Source organism: Petaurus breviceps, unplaced genomic scaffold, assembly GCF_028583685.1.
Source record: "Petaurus breviceps papuanus isolate PSGF00001 unplaced genomic scaffold, PetGlider_PUasm1.0 37, whole genome shotgun sequence".
In the NCBI taxonomy this organism is placed as follows: Eukaryota; Metazoa; Chordata; class Mammalia; order Diprotodontia; family Petauridae; genus Petaurus; species Petaurus breviceps.
Genome location: NW_027186296.1, coordinates 29,177,880 through 29,204,148, shown reverse-complemented (window position 1 = coordinate 29,204,148; position 26,269 = coordinate 29,177,880). Strand labels below are relative to the sequence as shown.

At 36.5% G+C, this 26,269-nt stretch overlaps 1 protein-coding gene across 5 annotated transcripts in view; it reads right to left on the bottom strand.

Annotated features, from left to right (window-relative positions):
- RNF111 (ring finger protein 111) overlaps positions 1–26,269 on the bottom strand; it is a 160,686-nt gene that overhangs the window by 73,639 nt on the left and 60,778 nt on the right. The gene's annotated exons all lie outside the window — the stretch shown is intronic.

The window sequence follows — 26,269 nt, the reverse complement described above, 5'->3', positions numbered from 1 at the left end:
AATAAGCATAGACCCCCCCCCCAAATAAATGGTCATAGAGAGAAGTTAAGGGACTTGTCTAAGACCATGCTGCTAATAGATGGGAAATTCTGAGAAAACTCAGATTTTCTGCTTGAAAACATAATGCTTTCCATACAATACTATGAAGTCTCAATGGCCTAAACTCATTGAGGGGGTTTATGATACACTATCTTATGAAAGGGTAGAATCTGCCTCTCCAAGGTTTGGCCTTTTTATGGTTAGCAGTGTGCTTTTCCTTGGCCTCATCATGTCTGACTTGCCGTCATGTTCATTAGCTACTTTTCCCATGTCCCAACCTGAATCAACTGCATCATTAAAACTGTGACCTAAGACAAACTAGAGGAAAGTTAAAAATCAATGCCAAGTCACCATAATGGCTAAGATGGTAAATGCCTGAATGAAAAATCATTTATTAAGTGTTAGAATGCACACGAATTGTGCTGAATTCCTAAGACACAATGACAAAAGCAAGAAACTCCCTGCCCTCAACAAGGCTAGAATAGGGCAGCTAGGTGGCGCAGTGAGTAGAGCGCCGGCACTTGAATCAGGAGGACCCGAGTTCGGGTCCGGCCTCAGACACTTAACACCCATGCAAAAAAAAAAACCTAGCCATGTAACGTTGGGCAAGTTACTTAACCCCAACTGCCCTCCAAAAGGCAAAAAAAAAAAAAAAAAAGGCTAGAATAGAAGCCTACTGAAAATAATACCATTTATACAACCTTCAATGTTGCTTGGGCTTGGACTTCATAAAAATTAATGAAAATTTGAAAAAAAAACTGAGGTTATCATATTTACACGTGTGATAATTTTCTGATGAACTTATTGTAGGCTTTGAACTAAATTTTCTCCAAAATAAACCAGTATAAATTCTTGAAACAGTATGGAACATTCATTCAAAACCATTAACCAACTTAGTACAAGTGAGAGAGGAGAATGGTCTAATATTTAGCATGATCCAGAAATACAATGCAGAAATGTTTTGAGGGGCAGCCAGGTGGCTCAGCGAGTAAGAGCACCGGCTCCAGCATCAGGATGACCTGGGGATCAAATTGGGGCTCAGATACTTAGAACTACACCCAGAAATAACTGGCTGTGTAACCTTGAGCAAGTTACTTAACCTCGATTGCTTAAAAAAAAAAAAAGAAATGTCTTGAAGGATACTAATAAACCAATGGGAAAACTGCTGCTTTCTCTAAGTCAAGATGACCAGTTGGGAAAGACAGCTACTTTACATTACACCAGATGTCACATAGCTATACACACCTGACAACACCTTCATCAGAAACAGGCAAATGACCAAGAAGCAAGATGACATCATGTTGTTTATTGAAATTTTGAAGGGGCATCTAGATGGCACAGTGAATAGAGCACCAGCCCTGGAGTTAGGAGGACTAAGTTCAAATCTGGCCTCAGACACTTGACACACTTACTAGCTGTGTGACCTTGGGCAAGTCACTTAACCCCAATTGCCCTCCAAAAAGCCAAAAAAAAAATTTTTTTTTGAGGAAACAACTCAACTCGGTATGCATTCAATTCTGTGTCTCATACCACATACATCTAATGTACTGCTATATATAGCTACACTATAATGCTATTAAACTTATTTCATAATAATGATGGTGACAAAAATGTTAAATTTCATTTATTCTTTTTAGAAAGGCAAGGAAGTATATAATACGGTTTAAAAAATATATTTCCATACTTAAAGGCTTAATTAACCTTCAATTATTTGGAAAATCAATTAATCCATTAAAGCATTAAAGGCAAATGGCAAAAAGGAGGGGGGAAATGACTAAACTCAGTTATTGTATTACAGTTGCTTTTATTTGAATAAAGATTTATCAACTAACCCATTCTGCGTTACTGTTTTCCCAATACCTTATTTATGTCATCTGAGATAACTTCCTCCATAATCAAGGAGCTTTGCCTAACTGAAAGTAACATATATTAAGTTATTAAAAATTCAATTTTGCTTTATTTTCAGCTCCTAATCAGTTCCTCTCTCCCTTCCCTTTTCTCATTCAGAAGGAAAGAAAAACAAAGCTCATTAGGAATATGTACAATTATGCAAAACAAATTCCTGCACAGACACAAAAAGGGGGGGGGGGGAGGCGATGAAAATAAGGGGAGGGCAGGGAAGGAGAAGAGAGAAAAAAATATGCTTCAATCTGTACTCTAAATCTATCAGCTCTCTATCTGGAAGACAGCAGCATGCTGCATTATGAGTCCTTTAAATTATGGTTAGTTGTCACACTGATCAATATTCCTAAGCCTTTGAGAATTGATTGCAACATATTTACTAAGGATCTATCATGCAGAAAAATTTGCTAATAGGCCTGGAGATAGAAAAATGAAAATAAAGCAATCCCAGTCCTCAAGAAACTAACATTTGGGAAGGAAGAGTAAAGGAATACACTTGTACATCAGTAGGTTAATTACATGTAAAGGGGAAAAGAGTGCAGAAATGTATATGTGTGTGGAAGGAGAGATGTAGTATCAGGAAGGCTTCAAGGAAGAGATGGGGTTCTGAGAAATAAAGATCAGGAGAGAGTATAATAAGACATTTCCTATGTCTGGAATTATCCAAACACAGGAAGTGGCTTCTACAAAAGTGGGAAGCAGAGTTCAGAGAACAAGTAGTAGGAAAGTTCATTGGAATCTAGGAATACTTGAAGAGGAGATAAGTGAAATGAGGTTGTGGACACAACAGGCTGACATTTTATCTTATCCTACAAGCACCCAAAAGAGAGTTTTTAGCAACAGACTGACATTGACCAAGCCCTTTTCCTAGGAAAATTATTTTGGTAATTGTGGATGGTAAACTGTAAGGCAGGTAATGCCAACAGAGAAGCCAATTAAGAAACTATTTATTACCAGGTAAGAGATGATGAGGGTTTGAACTAAGGCAGGGGCCATATCAGCAAAAAAGGAGATGGACTCAACAGATACTAGAGGTAGAATCAACAAAACTTACCTCAAAAACCAGACTTAAAAACTTATCTTTCACCCCTTGATACTTAAAGACAAAACAGGTATGATATTATGTGGCATTTATGGTTATTACTCCATACTCTGTTACATCATTTCATGCTTGTTGTTCCCATAATTATCCTAAGCCCAAGAAGTATTTCCCTTTTCATCTGCATACTAGAATCTCCAAAATGCAATTGTCTGACCCCAGGACTATGTTATCAAGCAACTGGAGGGTGGGAAGATGATTTGCATCCCACTCTTCCCATAATAGCAATGCTGGGACCTGTCTCCAAATGATACCCCGTTTCTATAACTTTACCCCTATACTTGGGTACCATATCCAAAATTACTTTGTATAAATTTTTTATTTACTTATATGTATTTATGTTGTGTATTCAGAGCTTCATGAGCGATAGCTAGGGATATATCTCCAATGTCAAGCAAACAATAATTAATGAATGCTGCCTGACTTTTTAATGGCAATTTATAAGCATCTTCAACTTAGTGTATATTGTAGAATGTACAGGGGAACATCAAATGCTGTTCTTCTGAACAAAAACTACCCCCACTGAGTTGTTTGGAACCTGAAACAGGTATCAAAGGGTAAAATGTGAAGTTAGAATAGGAAAAGTACCAGGTGCCACGAAGAGGAATGAAATGTGGGAATCAATCAATAAGTTATTGTGTACATACTATGTGCCTAGGCACTAGTGATACAAATATAAAGATGAAAACAAGCCATCCTCTTCAGGAGCTCACATTCTCATGGGGAAGAGGAGTACATATAAAAATGTACACAGCATATATATAGACTGAATATACACAAATATATATATATATATAAAGTAGTTAAACACAAAGTAGCCTGGGAAGGAAGGTACAAGTAGTTGGGCAGGTGAAGAAAACAGAGATAAAGAATAGTTTCATGCAAAAAAGAGTGCTTCTTCAACAGTTCTATAAAAAATGCTCTAAACCACTAACCACAGAGAAACGCAAATTAAGACAATTCTGAGATAACCACCTCATACCCCATCAGATTGGCTAACATAAGAGAATAGGAAAATGAGGGGATGTGAAACAATAGGCACATTAATGCAATGATGGCAGAGTTCTGAACAGGTCCAACCATTCTGGAGAACAATTTAGAACTATGCCCAAAGGCTATAAAACTCTCTTACCCTTTGATCCAGCAACTACTATACTAGGTTTTTACCTCAAAGAAATTAAAGAAAAAAGAAAAAGACCCCTATGTACAAAAATATTTACAGCAGCTCTTTTTGTGCTGACCAAGAACTGGAAACTTAGGGAATGCTCATCAACTGGAGAATGGCTAAACAAGTTATGGTATGGGAGTATGACAGAAAACTATTGTGCTGTAAGGAGTGATGAAAAGAATGGCTTCAAAAAAATCTGGGTAGACTTTTATGAACTGACACAAAGTGGAGTGAGCAACACAACAACATACACAGTAGTAATAGCATTATTTTGTTTGTTTTTGTTTTTTGCTTTTTGGAGGGCAACTGGGGTTAAGTGACTTGCCTAAGGTCACATGGATATTTTTTGTGTTAAGTGTCTGAGGCCAGATCTGAACCCAGGTCCTCTTGACTCTAGGGCCAGTGCTCTTTTCACTGCACCACCTAGCTGCCCCTAGTAATAGCATTATTATAAAGATAATCAACTGTGAAAGACTTTGCAACTCTGATCAATATGATGATGCCTGACAATTCCAAAGGACTCATGATGAAAAATGCTATCCACTTCCAAAGGGAGAAGTGATTGGACTGTGTGTACTTACTGACTGCCACATTTTCTTTTTTTCTTGCCTTTAAAAAAATATATACCTATAGCCGTGTGACCTTGGTCAAGTCACTTAACCCCAAATGTCCTATCTTCCCTCCTCCAAAAAGCAAAAAAAAAAGTTATACCTAACATAACTGTTTTGAATGACTTCATGTATATGATGAGTGTCATATTTCTTGCCTTCTCAATGGATTTTGGAGGGAACATAGGGAGGTAAAGAACGCAGAACTGAAAATAAAAACGAAGAAATAAAATAAAGGAAAAACAAAACAAAGGCAGTGTTTCAGCTGCCTCTTAAATAAAGTCAGAGAGGGACACTGAAGCAGAGGTAGGGTGGAAATGCATTTTAGATATTTAATATAGTCAGCACAGAGGGTGACGGGAATGGGGTATAGGAAATACCTAGCATATGATATAGTATTTACCATCCAGTTCAAATAAAATATTAATTTGATGTCTACTAAGTAAAAGGTATTAGAGGAAGGAGAGATAAAGACATCAACAAGTCTCTAGAAGAGAGATTTTTAGCCTGAGGTAATTAAAAATTTTTTTTTAATATTTTGGTAACTATACTTCAATGTGATTGGTTACCTTTAAACATGATTCTGAAAAAAGGTTCAAAAGGCTTCACCACACTGGCTAAGGAGTCCATGACACAGAAATAGTTCAGAACCTCTGCTCTATGAGCTTCCTCTTCAACTACTCTCTTAGCTCAGAACCTTATCTCATATTTTATTTTTTGCCTTTCTAAAAACATTATTTATTTTTAACAATCTTGTAAAAAATTTAAGTTCCAAATTCTCCCCCTCTTGGCCCTCCCCCCCACTGAGAAGGCAAGTGATATGTCAATTATATATGTGAAATCATGAAAAAAATTTTCTATATTAGCCATATCAGGAAAAAAAGGAAAAAAAATAAACAAGAAAACTATACTTCATTTTTCAATCAGTGTTCATCAGTTCTTTCTCCAGAGGTGGATAGCATTTTCCAACCTAAGTCCTTTAGAATTTTCTTAGATCACTGTATTAATCAAAATACCTAAGTCTTTCAATTTATCATCATTACAATATTGCTATTGTTGTATACAATCATCTCCTGGTTCTGTTTGCTTCATGTTACATCATTTGAACAGGTCTTCCCATGTTTTTTTTTCTGAAACCACCGCCCTTGGCATTTCTTAAAGCACAATAGTACTCCATCATAATCATAAATCACAACTTATTCAACCATTCCCCAACTGCTGATATATATCCCCTCAATTTCCTATTCTTTGCCACCACAAAAAGAGTTGCTATAAATATTTTTGTACATATAGGTCTTTGCCTCATATTTCAAAAAACTGAGCACATTTCTCTGAGAGCTCCTTCTTCCATCTTCCTCATCTCACTTAACAACCCAGATGTTTTCTGTCACAACCCATTCCTTCTGTCTCTTTACCTTGATCTCATATGAAGTGACCCTTCTTGCCAGGACAAACTTGTCTACAAGTGATCCTATTGCATCTTGTCTTCTCCAACAGCTTACCCCCTCCATCACCTCCACCATCTCATTTATGTTAATCTTTCCCTGCATATTAAATGTTTCCCTACTATCTACAAACTTTCCATATCTCCCCCATCTTCAAAAAACTTTTACTTAATCCATCCATCAATCTAAGCTAGCTCTCCTCCTATATCTCTTTTTCCTTTTGTCTCTAAACTCTTTGAGAAGGCCAACTATAATAGATGCCTTTACTACCTTTTCATTCTGTTCTTAAAACTCTACAGTCTAGCTTTTGACTTTAGCATTCAGCCAAAATAACTCTCTCCAAAGTCACTGTAAATCTCTTAATTGCTGTACCCTTTGCTCAATCTTTATCATTCTTGACCTCTCCGTAGCCTTTAACACTGTCAATCACCTTTTCCTCTTTGATAGTCTTCTCTCTCATGGTTTTTGTGACAATGTCCTCTCTTGGTTTTCCTCCTACATATCTGACTATTCCTTCTTAGTCTCCTTTTGCTAGATCTTTATCAAGGTGGTGCCAGACAATAGCAGATACTCTACAGGGCTCTGTTCTGGGCCTTCTTTCCTTCTCCAGCTATACTATTTCACTTAGCAATTTCATTTAATTTCAGTTAATTTTCATTAACTCCCATTGGTTCAATTCTCATCTCTATGAAGATGATTCTTGAATCTACTTATCCAACTGAAATCTTTATCCTAACTTTCAGTCTCACATATCCAAATTAGGTAACTTGAAGTAGTTGTTCTGTAGACATCAAATCATTATCTGCCTTGCCCCCACCCCCTCTTTCTCCTAACTTCCCTACTATTGATGAAGGTACCACCATCCTCCCAGACACATAAGGTCACAACTAAGTATCATTCTTGACTCCTCACTCTCTCTTCTCCCATATCAAATCTGTTGCCAAGGTCTATTGATTTTACCTTTGTATCATCTCTTGATGTCTGTCATTCTCTTCTATGTTTGTTTGTCCTGAGCTTCCCTCTTATCAGAGTAGCACTTTCTGGCTGGGTTCTTTATTATCATTATAATTATTATAATTATTTTGATCTGCTCATTCTTCCAGCCTCTTTCTTGACTTTGGACATTTTGTTAGTGTCGGGCTCTGCTCATTTTTGGGAGGATAGGGGGCAAGGGTCTAGCCTGAGCTTCTATCTTTTTATGACCTGCTGTTTTCACAAAGCATTCTAGAAGCCCACAAGTTTTCAAGGTTCCAAAGTGGTATGATTTCCTGAGAGGTTTGTTCACTATCCTCCTGGTAAGGACTCTACAAGTTTCTAATCAGGTTTAAAGCTGTTGGATTGTGTGTGGTTAAGTTGCAGTACACTGTTGCTATACTTGGCCACTGTTAGCCCACTGGGAGATTCTGCAGGTTCAGAGCAAATGCACTGCTTGACTCCCCCATTTTAGTGCTAGTTTCCTGTCCAAATTATTCCAGTGCAGGCTTATATGCTGGTTAGAAGGTTAGAGGTTAGAAGGTCCCCTGCTCCAAATCTGGTCTTGGGCTCAGAGACACACAGCTAAGTTTTTGAAACTTGTTCCTTGCTCTATATACAGTTGATGCCTCTCTCATTCATGACTGTGAATCATCCTCTCTGTCCCAAAACTGAGAAACTGACAACAAAGATGCTAGTGGACAAGTGCATATTATTGTTACCAGTTGTGGTTCAGGAGTCCCCTGGGATCTCTTTCTGCTCCAGTGCTTCCAACCCTGGTGTTCAGGCTCAGTCCTCTTACCATTACTGGATGCTAGAATGCTCCCCCATCATTGCCCTGCTTCTACTGCCACTTCACTGTGCTCCTGGTCACTCCCCTCATTCTAATATCCAAAGACCTCTCTCTATTCCTAAATTGCCCTGGGCTGGGGTTATAAAAAAGTCATGGTAACTTTTTCTTGGCTTTCCCATATAGTATATCATCATGTGTTGGGTAAGCTGAACAAAAATGCTGACTTTCACTCTGTCATTCTGACTCTGCCATGTAGCATCTCTCTGAATATGACCCCTTCTCCCCTCTGACATGGCCACCACTTGGCTGCAGGTCCTCATCTCAAGCCTGCACTATTACCTGCAGGTCCTCTGCCCAAAAGGAATCTAAATCTGAATCTCTGAAACTTCTTTTTAAAACCCAAATCACCCAGGCTTTCAAGGACTGGCCAACAATAGGTCCCAGATTGGCTCAGAATAAATGTAAACAGCAATCCGAGTCTATTTTGGCCAGAAATCCGGAGGGTCTTCCCCTCCCAGATCCATTTTTTTTTTTTAAAGTAAGTAAAGAGGCCATTCTCAGTCTCATTTCTTATTAAGATTTAATCACTGATGGGCTTTGCCCCAGTCAAATGCAGACCTGTTAAAGACCTTAGCTTAAAAAGGCATCCCAAATGCATCCTGGGCCATCTCTGGTTGTCCAGATCTCTGTCTGGTCACTTGACCCAGATGGCTCCAGAAGAGAAAGTGATGCTGGTGTCTATGCACAGCCCTCCCTTACTTAAATCCAATTCACTTGCACATCATGGCATCGCCTCTCTATTGTCATGGACTCATAACAGTTCATCTAAGAAAAACTGCAATGAAGTAGACAGGCAATGTATCCCCATTTTATAAATGAGGAAACAGGCTGAAAGAGGTTAAAGCCATTTGACTAAGGTGAAACAATTAATATATTATAGAAGTGAAATCTGAACCCAAGCCGTTGAGCCTAGAACTCCTATAGTCAGTGCCTATTCTACTATATTACAGCTACTACTAAACAAATCCTAAATATAACTTTTAAGAAAGCATGCTTATATATATAATTTACATCAAATTGCTTGCCCTCTAAGGATGAGCAAAGGGAAGGAAATTTGTAACTCAAAAATTTAAAAAACAAATGTTAAAATTTTTTGTTTACATGTAATTGAGAAAAAATAAAAATTAAGTGTTGAAAAAAGCATGCTTTATTACTATTAGGGCTAAACTACATTTATTTAGGCATAAGAGTAAATGGAGGCTGATAGGTAGAGGGAGATAGAGGGAGAGACTTAAGATCTGTGTTCAAATATTGCCTCAGACATTACATTTCTGACTCTAGACAAATCAGTTCAACTCTTTGAATCTATATTTCTTCATCTGTAAAATGGGGATAATGACAGCACCTATCACAGGGTTGTTGTGAGGACTTATGTAAAATTCTTTGCAAAATTTAAAATGTCATATAAATGCTTGATATGTTATTATTCATTTCAAGGATCCATTAACATATTATTCATATGTCTAATCAACGCAGAGGAAGTGACTCTTCATTCTCTCAAGTTAAAAGTAGAGAGTAGAGACTAGCAACCACCACACCCAAGTTGGAAATGCTGTGTATAGTAGCTTCTGATTGTGGTAATTCACATTAGCAGTTCCATAAGTTCACGAAGATTGTCTACTAAGACTGTCTACTAACTTGCTGAGAGGCTAACATGTGTGGAAAGGAACAGACAGGTTCTGGACCCTTGATGTTGTTTTTTTTATATTGGGAACTCTCAAAATGAGGAATTCGCTCTAGAAATTCAGATCAGCACCTTCTCTGCAATTCATAATCTTGAGAGACTTATCTAGAGCCCTGAGGAGTTAAACAAATTATAGGGGACCAGAGCTGGTATATATATATGTATCAGAAGTAGGACCTGAACTCAGGTCTTCCAGGATCTATTCACTAGTCCAAGCTTTAATCTGTACAAAGTAGAAGAAATAGCTACACTGATAAAATCATGTATATTTCTTTAAGCAGTGACATATTGAAAAAAATGTCGACTTGAAAAAGAAGTCAAGGAACAGGAGTGTTCTTTAAGAAAAGGAAGAAGGAAAGTGATAAAAAAAAATCAAATGTTTCATTTATGAAAGAATCACCAAAAAATGGAATAATGAGGGTAATGCTAAGAAAAATAATTTCTTCAGATGGCAAAATAAGAAATCTTTCAGTAAAAATACCAAGAACCACTTCTCTAGAATATTAATTTTGGAGGACAGAATAGCTAATACATTATAAGCTAATTATATTTTATCATTTATTTACCATATGAAATTTCAGGGGAAAGGTTTTGACCTCTAATAATCCAAATCCATGGTAACAACCATCCTATAAAAATGTTTTACTAGGACAAAATCCTAAATCCCTTAATTTTCCAATACTAATGGGGTTAAAAGAAATTCACCAAATACCTAAAGATTGTCTTTATTTGCATAATTATGACAGGTATATCACTACAACAAAAAAAAGTGATACCCCATATCTAGAGCAAAATTGTTCCCCACTTTGGGTAGTGAAGCTTATCAGCAAGCCACAGTCCCTATAGGCCAAGAAAGTTTAATGAAATCAGTTCAAGAGTAAGAAAAGAGGGGCTAATCCTTTCTAAAAAGGTTGTTTAAGGGGGGGAGGAAGAGAAAGGGTACCTTCATTTTTGTAGCAGAAAAACAAAAACAAAAACAAAACAGTAAATGGGGTTCTTGAAACAAGTGCTCCTTGTACAAATAAAACTTTTGAGGAATTCATGATAAAACAGAAGTTTGTTTTACTTATGAATATGCATATTTGTTACAATGGTAGAAAGTGGGAGGGTGAGAAAATAAATCTCAAGTGAAAATTTTTAATTAAAACATGTAAGCAATTATGGAGAGTATTATTTCGAGGCAAATTAACTGCCAAATAGTGGATCAGAATCTCAAAAGAGTGACAACATATGGTTTTACTCTGATGCCCTATAGCAAAACCAAAACTAACCCATATGTTAAAAGTACTCTGGAGGCTTCAAATTTCAGCTCTTCCTAATCCAGTCCCATCCAGCCTTTTCTTCAGAAGTGAACACAGGCAAGTCCTATTCTTCCCCCACCGGATCATACATGAATTTCTAACTTTTCCCTTTTCTTTATTACCAATACAACATTTGAAGGGATTTCTCTCTCTGAGATATCTTAAAAATACATATATATTATACAAACACTAAGAATATAAAAAATGTAGAATTAGCGAAAGATAGTTTAACTTAGAAATTTTCACATCCAACCCCTTAAATTTAGCTTGAGAAAGTGATACTCAGAGAAGTATAGTGACTTAATGACAAAAATTCAAAATGATACAGTGTCCAAAACATCTTTTAAGTTATTAAAGTTTGAAATTGCAATAAAATGCATGATTATCCAAGATAAGGTCTGATAGGGTATTCCTGGGAGCTATACCCCACCTCCCACCCCCAATCCATGCAGGCCAAAACTGCATTAGCTTTTTTGACTGTCATATTACACCATTAAAACTCCCAGATCCTTTTCAGAATTGCTTTATATCTGTGTGTATTCCCTAACTTAATTTATGAAGCCGATTTTTTTGTGCTGAAGTGCAAGATTTTACATTTATCCCTACTAAATTTCATCCTATCAGATTCAGCCCAGTGCTCTAGTCTGTCAAAATCCTTTTGGATCCTGTCCTTCCCAGCTTTGTGTCATCTGCAAATTTAATGTTAAAGAACACAAGACCAAATAGAGAACACTGGGGTACTCTCCTGGAGGCTTTCTGCCACCCTGACACTGAACCATTATCCTTTAAGTCTTACAATTCAACAACCAGTTCTGAATACATTTGACTGTATTATCATTTATCTGTGTCTCAATCTTCTCAAAAAAAATGAGATTAATCTGGCAGTATTTTTTCTTGATAAAACCATCCTGACTCTTTGTAACCACCACTTACTACTACCCTTTCTGGATATAAGCCAACCATCTCTTTAATGGTCCTTTCAAGAATTCTGTGAGTAATTAAATTCAAGCTCACCAGTCTATAATTTGCAGGCTTTGTTCTCTTTCCTTTTTTTGAAAATTGGGGCATCTTCCCTTTTCCAATTTTGTGATGCACTTCTCTCATTTTCCATGATCTTTCAAATAACAGGGACAATGTAGCTCAGCACTCACATCTAATAGGACCTGGATATAGTTCACCTGGGCCCGGGGGCTCTTACTATCTCCTTACTTGTCTTGGATACCAACTCCAAAGGAAAAGTTTTAAGCATACAGTTTAAGTAAGTACATTAGCTTTGATGTCAGAGGACCAGGTTTCAATCCTTGCCCATGCTACTTCCTGTGTGACCTTGGGCTCATCTTCCTAGGTCTCAGTTTTATCATCTTTAAAATGAAGAGGTAGGAACAAATAGCCTCTGAGGTCTCTTACAACTCTAGATCTATGAGTCTGTGATCCCCGCTCCTAAGACTGTCAAACTATAAAAATCCAGAGTCCTGGAAAATAACATATTTATTGTTTGAAAAAGCACTTAAGAACTTACTACTATTTGCCAAGCACTACAGGGATACAAATACAAAGAGTTAACATAATCACAGGAATTCTAATAGAAGACAACCAAAATGGGATGCTGGTGAAAGCACCATTAAAGAGATGGTTGGCTTAAATCCAGAAAGGGAAGTGGTGGTTACAAAGAATCAGGATAGTTTTATCAAGAAAAAATCTTGCCAGATTAACCTCATTTCCTTTTTTAATAGTATAGTTTACCTAGATTCTAGCTAAGGTTTGAAGTCAGAAAAATTAATCTTGAGTTCAAATCTGGCCTCAGACATTTACTAACTGTGTGACTCTGGGCAAGTCACAACCTGCTCTGCCTCAGTTCCTCATCTGTAAAATGAGCTGGAGAAGGAAATGGCAAACCACTCCAGTATCTTTGCCAAGAAAACCCCAAATCAGGTCATGAAGAGTCAGACACAAATGAACAATAATAATCCAATATGCCTAACTAGATTTCATTCCTCTCTAAGTTGTACTATAACTTTTTTCTCCTATGCCCCAGAAAGCTCAGTCCAGCCCTGGAATTCACAAATTGGAAGTATCCTCATTACTGTAGCCTTTCCCCTCTGATTAGATAGCTCCTCCCAAAATCTCCATTTAAGGAAAACATGCAGACCAGCTATGTCTTCATTCCTCTCTAGAGTGCCAGAGTGGCTGAAACTTACCTAGTTCTCTTGGGCTTTACTGGCTAGATTTCTTTCTTACCATGTCTTACCCTGTTCTCTCTGGCTCTCATTGACTGGATAACTAGATAAGATGGATGACTGGATAAGGTCCCTACCCAAGCACCACTTAATGGTGATTTTTTGGGCCCAGATGACTTAGAGTAAATGTAAATAGTAATTTTTTCTCTTTGACTCTGAGGGTCTTCCCCTTCCAATTTGGGTTGTTGTGTTTTGTTTTGTTTGTCTTATTAAAAGGGTCATCCCTTGACTCACTTCTTAAACTGGCCTAATCACTGAATAGGCTTCCCCTCACTAAGAACTCGAAAAACCTTAGCTTAAAAAAGCCAAAGTCTCACACTGAATCCTGGGCCATCTCTAATTATCCAGACCTGTATCTGGCCACTGGATCCAGGTGGCTCTGGAGGAGAAAGTGAGGCTGGTGACTTTGTACAGTCCTCTCTCACTTAAATCCAATTCAACTGCAAGTCATGGCATCATCTTCCTGATGTTATGGTCCTCTTTAAGAATGAAGGACAAACCACACAACCTCTCCAGGCTGCCACTCTTGACTTTCTCTACCATTTCCCCAGGTAGTTTCAATCCTGTCCCATATCCCTCCCACTTCACAACCAGCCTCCTTTTATGTGTAATCTTCCTCCATTAGAATGTAAGTACAATGCCTAACATACAGTAAGTGGTTAAAAATGACCATTAACTGACTAACAGGGAATAATATTAAAAAGATCTGCAAAGGTAAGTTAAAAGTAAAATGTAGAACACTGGCTAAAGAACTGTTTTGTTTTTAAATCCTATAGACAAGAGAGAACCACTAAAGGCTTTTGAGCTACTAGTAATCTGGTCACATTTTATGAGGAAGACTGTGGGCAGCTATATAAAAGACAGAATGAAGAGGAGGGAAAATTAAAAGCCTTTTAAAATAGTACAAGTGCTAAGTCAGGATGGCAGCAGTTTTAGTGGAAAGGACAGGGCAGATGAGAGCTATTACAGATAAGACTTTACAAGTCACTGGGTATGGGTAAAGAGAAAGAGGGAAGAACAAAATACTCTCAAAAGAGAACCAAAACTTTAAGAATTCAAATGAAAGGCCAAAGTCATGAAAAATTCAAGAAAGACTAGGAAGAGGGAGTGGCATTTAAGTACAGTCTTGTAGGACAGAAAGAATTTCAATAAGAGTAAATAGAGAAGGATTATACCATAGTAATGTAACACAGCACACAAAAATTCAAGAAATGCGGGAGAAAGTAAAATTCAAAAATAATTTTATCTCAGTTTGTCTGACACATGAAATTCATGAAAATGAATAGAGATTGGAAACAAATCTGAGATATTCCTTGGTAGAGGGAACTCCCAAATGAGGAAACTCCCAATTACTAGTTTAGGCTGGGAAGTTCCCCGCAACTTACATTTCCAGAGCTGCCTATCTACAAAAACTAGGTAAAGCAATAAGAAAATGAAATTGAAGGAGTAAGTATAAATAAATAAAAATTAAAAATATTTGTCCAGTTGTCTAGGTCTACCTAGAAAACCCTAAAGAAATCACTAAGATTACCTGAAACAGTTAATTTTGCCAAATAGTTCATTTCTACCAAGATTTCAGAAAACTGACATGATATAAAATAAACTCATGAATACCATAAGCATTTCTGGCCATTAACTGAATACAGCAAAGTAGTTCAGTGGAAGTAACCAGATAAGCAATAAGGGGAAACAACTGAATCCAGTTGTCCAGTGCTAAATAAACCCAAGAACAGCTACTGCATAGAGGAAAGATTCCCTATTTGACAAGAAGTGGTGGGAAAACTGGAAAGCAGTTAGGCAGAAAATAGATTTAGATCAGTATCTTACACCATATCCCATAATAAGGTCTTAAGGAAATATGACCTACATATAAAAGACTACATAATTACATGACTTGAAAAAGAAAAGGGTCATGGGAAGTAGTACCTTTTAAATTTATTGGGAAGGGGTGGGAATTTCTTTAAAAAAAATTTTTTTATTGACAATGTTAGGTTTTATATAGCTGAATTTCTTCTCTCCTAGAGAATAATCCCTTATAACAAGTAAGGGGGAGAAAGGAGGAGGAAGAGGAAAAAAACTCAGTCATCAACACATGGAAAAAAAATCTAATTATAAACACAATATTCCATACGAATAGATCTGATCTGCCAAAAGGAGTAGGGGAAGTATCTTCCCGTATCTATTCTCTGGATAATCCAAATTCGGTCTTTGTAATTTCGCAACATCAATATAACTTCTGAGATTATTGTCCTTTCCACTGTCATAGTTATTATGTATATTGTTTTCTGATCCTGCTTACTTCATAGTTTTCAGTTCATGAAAGTATTGTTATGCTTCTCTGTATTTATGTTTGTCATTTTTTACAGCAGTCATATTCCATTATATTTATGCCCCAAGAATTGTTTATTCATTCCCCAATCTTGTGTATGTTCTTTCTCTGTTTCGCTACTACAAAATGTGCAGCTATAAATATTTAGGTGAATGTAGAATCTTTCTTTTTGTCCACGACTTCCTTGAGGTATAGCCTAACAATGAAATCTAAGGACCAAAGGGTAGAGACATTTTAGACACTTTATATAAATAATCCAAATTAATTTGTAGAATGGTTATCAATTTATATTTCTATGAACAATGCTCTAGTGTGTCCATCAACCCATAATCCCTTCAACATTGACTTTTGTCAACTTTACCAATTTTCTGGGTGTGAAGTGAAACCTCAGAGTTGTTTTGATTTGTATTTCTCTTAGTTATTTGGAGGCATCCTTTATCCTTTGACCACTTCTCTATTAGGAAGAAATGGTTGAATGTAATCACATGGAGTCTGTGGTGGGAGGAGCTTGCTGAATGGTGGAACAGAGGCCATAGGAAGCTGGGAGTCAGAGCAGTTAAGAAGAGAGAAGACACACTGAAGTAGACAGCTAGGTTTGTGAGTGCTGGTTTGTAGGAAGGCTAAAGGATGGTGTGGCTTTCTGCTGTGTTGTGGCATATTAACTTCTATGTTGCTATGATGGATTTGGTTTCCCGGTGTCTGAATAAATGTTTTGCTTCTGCTTCTATGTGGAGAATCTGTTATATTTTGTGATTGAGCACTATGCTGGCATATTTACAGTAGCCTTTGGTGCTATGAATATTGTGTTGGTGCTACAGTGTCACTTGGTTCTATTGTTTTTCTTTGTTAACAAAAGAAGGTTAACTGAATTAGGGAATATGGAATGTATCCAAAAATGATGATAAAAGAGGGAGGAGACAAAATGTCCAATAAGAAGAAATAGCTAGTATGCCAGTCTGACTACTTCAAATGATGCATAGGTGAGAATAAAGTGCTTTAGGAATAACAATCTGGCAGTTAAGGCTTAGAGAAAGAGGGAAAAAAAAAGAAGCTATGAAAACCAGTTACGTGACTATTCTAATACTCCAATAGAGACTAAATGAAAGAAAAGTAATTTTCAATTTTCAATTCAAATGCTTACTAAATGCCAGGTATTGTGCTAAGTGCTGGGAATACAATTTCAAAAAGCAAGCTCTTCCATCCTAAATGCGCTTACATTCTAATGAGGAAACAAACTTTATTATGGAGGACAAAGGGATGTTGAGTATAATCACAGGGCAACAGACTAATAAGGTTATTTCTAGGAATGACTGCTTGATTTGATTACTTTTCCCATAGCTAGAGGCTATAAGGAAGAGAATATAAAAGAGGGATAATACAGGCATGGCATGAAGATGGTGGGAAAGCAGTATAGTAAGTCTCAACTGGACTAGTTATGGAGAATTCTAACCAGTCAGAAACAGGGGCCCAGTGGGAGGTTAATGTTAGAGCATGGCATATAACTGAGGAAAGGTGATGATGACCCAAACTGGATGGGTGGTTGCTGGGTGGGGTGCTAAGGGGAGAGATTTAAGGGCAAGAAAGAGGGCTAAGGAAGAGCTAAAAAAAAAAGTCTGATGGCCTTGGAGAAAAGTTTTATTCAAGTAGTGGTAGCTGAAAGCCAGATTGAAAAGAACTGAAGAGTCTTGATAGCTTATATCTTTTTTTCTAGTCTGGCTGTGAAGGGGACTGAAAAGATACAGACCAACAGAAGAGATGGATGGATTAAGTGTGTTTTTTTTTTAAAGGATAAGGGATAAGTAGGCATGTTTGTAAGGCAATAGTGAATAAGGAAATACTAAAAATTAGGAAGTGAAGATGATCAAAGAGGTAAGCTCTTAGAAATGGGACATTTCTGAAAGGACCAAGGGCAGAAGTAGATGGGGTAAGCATTATGAAGATCACTCATTCCTTTGAAACATATGCAAAGGAGGAAAAATTAAGCCAGAATTAAGTATTTACCATGTGCAAGACTCTGGGATCAAAATATGTAAAATAAAAGCTTAATATCTGATAGCAGCAGAGAACGTGGGAGGATAAGACATGTACATAAATAAGAATTATGCGAAACAATCAAGATGTAGGAACAAATCATAAATCTAATCAAGTTTTAGTAGTACCATAGTTAATTTCTGTCATTCACTAATGTCTTACAGCAATAATGATGGTGTATGTGGTAAAGAGGTGGTGAAGTTATATAAAGCAGGTTTTAATTTGTTTCAGGGTTGGGTTGGGTTGTTTTGGGTTTTTTTAGTCTGGACTTGCTATTTTATCTCCTTATGTGAAAATTCCCTCTACTAATACAGGAAAAATAAGCAAATTTTAAAAAAATTATATTTGAGACTTTACTAAAAACCTAAAGTTAGACAATAATTTAAATGACAATGGTCGGGTTGAGGCAAAATGTAATGGCTGGCAAGCCAAAGCAAAGAAGACATGTCATCAAGTCCCCTCTGACACAGAGGTCCCTGTGACCTTGAGCAAATACATGACTTAACCTCTCAGTGCACTAGGTAACTCTTAATTGCAGAGATGATGATATAGATTAGTAGAGGGAGTTTCTTACCTCAATAATCCCTATAAGAATGAGAATACAGGTTCAGGCTCCACTCCCAATCCCTATCCCTATCCTTATCCCAATCCCAAAAAAGTTATAGATGGGTTTCAAGTCAACAAACATTTCTTAAGAATCTACATATATTAGGGACTGTAATAGGTTTTAGACCAAAAAAAAAAAAAATCCAACAGTTTCTTTCAAGGAATTTAAATTCAAAGGGGAGGGATACAGCATGTTCACAAGTAAGTAAATACAAAGCATATATAAAGCTATACATAGTAATTTGAAGAGGCAGAATGCTGATCAGTGGCACAATGAAGCAAAGTCTATGTTTAAAAAGATGGCACCTGAACTGTATCTGAAGGAGGTAGAGGTGAGAAAGGAGTACATGCTAAATAAGGGGAACTGTGGCACTGAAACATAAGAGGTAGTGCATGGTTCCCCACTAAGCAGGCCAATTTTATTAGACCAGAGAGTGAGTAAAGTGGAATAATATGAAACAAGACTAGAAAGAGCAGTAAGAGCCATAACTGTAAACTGTATAGTGATATCTGTACTGGGTAATAAGTTGGCTGAAGTGATATGAAAGTTCCTTCCCAAATTTCTTTGTGACTTAGTGGTTCAAAATCGTCATTCCTCAGTTTCTTAATTACAAAAATATACTCCCTAATGTAAACTATCCTCCACCTTGAGATCTAGAACCATTGCCAGTACAAAAAGAAAATTCTTGAGGAACCATTAAAAAACACAATTGTAATATAGAAAAGTAGGCATAACAAAGAGATTCACAAACTAAACGTATATACTGGATATTAACAGTTTTAAAAAATTCTTATAGTACTGATTCTGGCATGCAAACACACAAATCTAAATAAAAGATTCAGTCATAGTATCATAGATTTACAGCATGTGAAGCTCTACCTAGAAGTCACTTGCTTCTTCATTATACAGAGGAGGAAACTGAGGCCCATGAAGTTAACTGCTCAAAGTTAAACAGGTAGTAAAGTGGCAATGTCATTATTCTAATCCAACAAATAAAAATAATTTTAATGTATTAACCAACATACATTAAGAAATATAACGAGGGAGAGGGGGGTGGCTAGGTGGCACAGTGAGTAAAGCACTGGCCCTGGAGTCGGGAGGACCCGAATTCAGTTCTGGCTTGAGACACTTAACACCCACACAAAAATACTAGCCATGTAACCTTGGGCAAGTTACTTAACCCCAATTGCCCTCCAAAAGGCAAAAAAAAAAAAAAAAGAAATATACAGGGGGTGGCTAGGTGGCACAGTGAATAGAGCACCAGCCCTGGAGTCAGGAGGACCTGAGTTCAAATTCAGCCTCAGACACTTAACACAAAAAACTAGCCATGTAACCTTGGGTAAGTCACTTAACCCCAACTACCCTCCAAAAAAAAAAAAAGAAAGAAATATACAGCTGCCCCTAAAACACCACAGAAAACAAAATTTTAATAATTTCAAATTCCATTCATATAAAAAATACTTATTGTGCATCTAAATTCATAGCAATGTTTGTGTACTCATGTACTAAATGATTTTCGGCATGCTACGAATTCAATAAACACAGCACATTGAATTTTGTTCAACAAAATTGAACAAAATAAAGGTTAAAGATTTAAATATCTGCAAGTGAACAGTAAATGACTGATACTGAGGGACAAAATATATAAAAGATGAAAACAAAAAGAACTAATTCAGTATGAGGTAAAAATGACAAGGAGTAATAAAGTTTCATTCTGAGTACCATTTGAGAGATTATAAATGGCATCTGTAGTGTCAGGAATAATTTACTTTATACAAGTAAGATGCCTTCACTACAGTAGAGATGTTTTTCTCCTTACTGACTATATGAAGTGATTTTCTTAGTATATTTTCCTTTTCTAAGGGTATGAGCACCATAAATGCTAAAAAAAATAATAATGATGATAAATTGATTATTTAAATTGAAAAAAGCTTTTAAAAAAGCCTTTTTAGGGGCGGCCTGGTGACGCAGTGATTAAGAGCATCAGCCCTAGCATCAGGAGACCCGGGATCGGTTCCGAGCTCAGATACTTGGCACCCACACAAAATAAATGGCCATGTAACCTTGAGCAAGTTTCTTAACCCCAACTCCCTCTAAAAAATAGATAGATAGATAGATAGATAGATAGATAGATAGATAGATAGATAGATAGATAGATAGATAGATAGATAGAAAGAAAGAAGATAGATAAAATAAAAAAGCCTTTTTAAAAAGTACCTAATTTTGGTGATAAGATAATAAATATAGAAAAATTGTTTAAAAGTACTCTCAGGCCTCAGGTAGCTTACATTCTACTGGGAAGATACAACAGAGACACAATCAAATACACCTTAATTCCAAGTGTGATAGAGCATTAACAACTAGAAAGGATTAGAAAGATTTCCCCACAGTTGAGTCTTGACAAGTTAAGGATTCTAAGAGCTGAGAGAGGAGTAAATCAACAAGCAAGCTCAAAAGCTAAAAAAATAAAATTTGTTGCTGCCCTCAAGAAGCTTCCATTCTAACGAATGTGGAATGGCATTCTATACAAAGGCACAACAAAGAGAAATTGGAATGTCAATTTAGAAAGGTTGAGCAGGGCCAGCTAGGCTAGAATACACTATGTGAAGGGAGTGATATGAGAGAGTTGGAAAAGTAGGTGAGCCAGATTATAGAGACTTTCAGATTCTGAACCAGAGAGTTTGCATTTCATCTTGTAAGCAATAGAGATATTAAATTTTTTTCTGAATAGAGGGCACATAGTCAAAACTGTTTTTAAAATATTTATTTGAAATCTGTGTGAAAGATGGGTAGGAGAGAGTAGAAACAAAGAAGACCAAATAAAGTATGAGGTCAAAGCCAGAGGTGATGACGACCTGAAGAAAGGACAAAGAGAAGTAAACACATGCAAGAGATGCCATAAAAGGTAGAATCACAAGATGTGGAAACTGACAAGGAAAAGCAAAGATTCAAAGCTGACTAAAATTTTTAATCCGGTTGATTAGAAGAATGGTAGTATCCTCAAATACATGAATGTGCATTACAGACATACACATATACGTGTGTATATGTTTGAAAAGGTAGATTAGGAAGGGGAAGATTGGGTATGATTTCAGACATACTGATTTTGAAAATCTGATGCAGATTCAGGTGGAGATGTCCAGAAGCCACTTGATAATTCAAGACTTGGAGTTTTTTAGACAGAATAGAAACAGATACATAGATGTGGAAGTTTATTTGTGTTGAGATAATAATTGAACCCATAAGAGCTGAGATCTCTGGAGAAAAAAGAAAGGGGACCCAGGAGAGATCCTCAAGAGTCCCTTATACTTAAGGGGCAGGAGATGATATAGAAAAGGAAAATTAGAAAGACCAGTCAGACAGCCGAAAAGAGAAGCAGGAGAACAGAAGGCAAAGGAGGAGAGAAGATACAAAAAGAATCAGAAGTTGATGTGTCAGAAATTGAAAAAACAAAAAAACAAGTATGAGAAACTGAGGAAAAGCCACAGGATTTAGTAGAAAAGAGGATAACTGGGGGCAGCTAGGTGTTCCAGTGAATAGAGCACCGTCCCTGGAGTCAGGAGGACCTGAGTTCAAATCTGGCCTCAGACAGTTGACACACTTACTAGCCATGTGACTTTGGGCAAGTAACAACCCCAATTGCCCTCCAAAAAGGGAAAAAAAAAAAAGAGGACAGCTGGTCATCTTGGAGACAAATTAAAAAGAGAATTTAAAACCTACAAGGAGAGACAACATTAAGGTTAAAATTTTTATCTTACAAATGAATTAATTCAAGTCCTAACAGGTCAAATAATTTGCTCATGGTCACTCAGGTAATTTGAGTCAGAGACAAGACTAGAAACCAAATACTATCACACTGTATAGACCCACAAAGAATGTGAGTGGGGAATTGTAGTACATACTAATCCTCATAATCATATAGGAGTGAGACATGTTTTTCTATTAAGAACCACTGACCTACAGGGAGTGAAGGGGGGAGACAACAAAGACACAATTATGCTTTTAATAATGCATAATGAAGGAAATTTCTCTGTGACAGAAGGATGGTCTTAAATCCAACTTTCATGGTCTTGTAAATAAACCTTTTCAAGCTTCTGAATTTAAGCTGAAGGGGAAAAAATATATACACTTAGAAAGATCTACCAAAAAACAACCGAAAACTTCTTTTTCTTATATTGTCCACTACCGTTATCTCAAAGTAGTGTAAAGGAGACCATGGCATCTTGAAGGCTGTGGAGCTCTACATACAAATTCTTTCAATACTATTTCAAGAAATCCTCTCAATTAAAATGAAGCCTAGCTAAACTGGGTTGAAATTATCATAGAAGGTTGGCAATCAAGTGATAAAATTTTCAGCAATGACAACTCATGAAATCTGGAGAGATTGAGATCTACACTGAAACAAGAAGGATCCACAAAGATGAAACCACAAATTAGTCAATTGTTCATCTCATATTTGATTGTTATACTCAAATGATCTATGATCTCATTGATCAATATATTCCCTGAATTTATGCAGATCACAGTCCATCCCTGCACAAGAGGGGATACTCTCTTGTGTGAATCTCATCCATGCCTTCCTTTAAAGTTGTTACTTGGGGGAGGATGGATTCTTAAGCTATTTCCTAATGCCATCACAATATCTATCCATCTTTTTCAAACATATACTTCCTTTTTATTATTCCATTAAAAATTATTCTATTTATGTAGCCAATTTCTATAAAAATGAAAAACATCTGTAATGTTTAAGTGAAATAACAGAATTAGAACAATATCATCTTAAGTTTTAACTTTTATCCTCAAAATATTCACTGCCAGTAAATATGAAAAATTTTTTGATTATAAAAACTAATTCACAATTTACTTTTCCTTATATTCAAGTCCAATCTTTCATTTTCCCCAAATCCCAATACAGTACTCTTGACTAGAAGACCAAATCATTTTTCCCGGTTTTAACTCAATCACTGACCAGTATATGAGTACAGACTACAAAAGCTATTCTGTCTTGTTTTGAGTTTTTTAATTTAGTATAAAAATTTTTCATAAATGGTTTCCAGCATAAGATTAAGATTTCTTGCCATTAGCTTGCCTGGAGACTCTCATATTCCAAAGAACAGACTAGTCTTCCAACTCAACAACCTCTTCAACTCCCATGACCTTATTCTCTACCTCAGCATCCTTTCCAAGGGGTCACACCCTAAACCTCACAATCTCCATGATTTTGAACTCTGAAATTCCACTCTCTTACCATAACCTACTGTCCAACATACTGTCCTTCAATATTTTCCTTTTCCTCACATTTCCTAAACCTATCTGCCATCATTGTATTCTCCAACTCTTCCTGTTCCCTTTGTCTAACAACACTCAGGGTCTGGTCTCACTTTCTTCCATTCATACACTTAACATAGTTAGCCAGTTCATCCACACACTGTATTCTATCCTTGAATCCCTTACTAATCACTAAGGTTGGGTCAACCTTGCCACCGCTCTTTTCTATTATTACTTCAGAACACTGAAGGAAGTAACATAGTCATATTAAATGGGTACACCATAAATTCAAGCTATTTAATTTCAACTGGTCTCTCATGCTACATAGCAACACTTTTATTCTTCCCAGATAGTCTCTCTTGTACTCCATAGAAGCTGTTCCAGACCTCCTCCTCCAGTCCCCAAATACCTGTCTCTTAGGTGAACTTGCTTTCCACTGCACTGACAAAACTTAGACTGTCATGGGAACCCTCATCTTCCCTAACCCAGACTTGCAAAGTCCAATAATATGTTCAATTGTCCTCACTGTATTTGGTCTAATCTCTGAGGATGAGGTGACCCTACTACTTTCCAGTATTGTTCTATTTGTGTCCCTCATTCATACTTCCCTGGGGAATGTTCCACATCAATCATTCCTTTTTCATCTTTCATTTGCCCCTATCTACAAAAGAAGATTGTCTACAAACATGCTTAGGATTCTTAATATACTTAAAAAAAATATCCTTTCCTTGGCCTTGTCATTCCTACAAGCTTTGGCTTTACATTTCTCCTCACTTTCACTGCCAAGCTCCTATGGAGAGCTTATCTATAGTTGCTGCCTTGATTTCCTCACTACTCACTTCTTAACTCTCTTTTAATTGTCATTCCAATTTGCCACTCTAGTAAAAGTGCTCCCTGCAAAGTTACCAATCATCTTTAACTTGTATATCAAGTGGCCTTTTTTTGGGTCTTCATCCTCCCTGTCCTGCCATCCACTTCCTCCTCTTGCACACAGTACTCCCTGGGTATTAGTTGACATGTTCTAGTTCTGCTCTCTGACAAATCCCTACTCATTCTGGATCATTATGCAGTCATAGTATTAAGATGAATATTTTGAAATTTACCAAAATATCTTAGGGAATTATCTGAATCAACTAGGCAGCAGCAACGGATGGCAATAAACCTTAAGTCAGGAAGACCTGAGTTGGAATCTTGCTTTAGATACTTACCAGAGAGCTCCACAACCCTGGGCAAGTCACTTAATCTTTCTAAGCCTCAGTTTCTTCATTTGTAAAATGAAGATGTATTCAATGGTCTCTAAGATTCTTGCCAGTCCCAAATCCATCATCCCATGACGGACTTTTTTTCTTGAGAACATTAAGATGTAATGAAAAGAGAACTGGATTTAGAGTTAGAAGACCTGGGTTCAGCTCCAGGTTTTGCCACTTACTAGGCTGCTTGTAACAATGGTCAAGTTTTTTAATATCTGTACAGTTCTTCAACTGTAAATTAGAACTAATAATATCTACACTACCTCTCAGGATTGTTTCACTGCCCAGACTAGATATGCAAAATGCAAACTCATTATAAACATTCTATAGAAACACAATGCAACAAAAATTTGATGGAGTACTAACATTGAATTGTGTTAAATTGTTAATTAAAAACAAAAAAAATTTTGCATTCCCATTAGAAAATATTCCAAATGTTTTATTTTTTAAGTTGGGTAAAGAGTATCTGTTGAGATTTTTCTCTAAATCCTAAATTATCTCTAAGAAAATTAGAGAAAATCACTCTATCCATTGGTACCACCTAGTAGATTTAAATTATTCCCTAAAAATTTCTGCTTAATCTCAAAGTTTTCATTTTAATACTATGACTATAATTTTTCAAATTCTGGAATGCAAATCACTTAGTTACTGTTAAATGAATAAATTTACTTACAACAAACATAATATTTTGTGATTTCCTTTGTTACTACTCTAGAGAACATTTTTCTATTTTGACCCAGGCAAAAATGTGGCTGTTTAACCTAGTAAGACAAAACAAAACTAGCATTAGAGTGATCTAAAGCAATGTTAATAGTCATTCTGTAAGCAATAAATTAAAAATACCAGAATGGAAGCCTAGCTTAGATGAGGCTTTTCAAGTATCATATAGGCTGAATAAGTGCCCTCAAATAAGGAAATTAAACATAAAATGCCCCCCAAAAGGTAAAATTATCAGAAAGATTCATAAGCTTGCTACATTAGAACACCTCTTATAAAATGGAGTATTTCGCAGCTATGACAACTTGCCTCAAATATACATTCACTTAAATTACACATATATAAATATACATAAAATCTCTTAACAATACAATTCATTTTCACCAAGCTATATATAAACACTAACAAGTTAAATGAACGGCCTATACCGCCGGGGTTGTCGTTGTTGTTGTTGTTGTCTTAAAGTGGGGGAGCTATAGTTCTGATATGAAATGTCCGAAAAAGGCTAGGCTAACCTATTTTAGAAAGACTGACACAAACCTCTTATCCTGCAGTTGAGGATAGATATTCCCACTGCAGCTGCACTGCCACTGACTCTGGCAAAATCTCTAAGGACAATAATAGAAATATTACATTTATCTACGTAACGAGAATCAATACACATTATTTTATGCGTCTACATTTCTGACGTTGTGTAGTTTACACATTCCCTTGGATTTCAGAAACAGGCAATCCCCTAGTCAGGCAAAAAGCTAATTT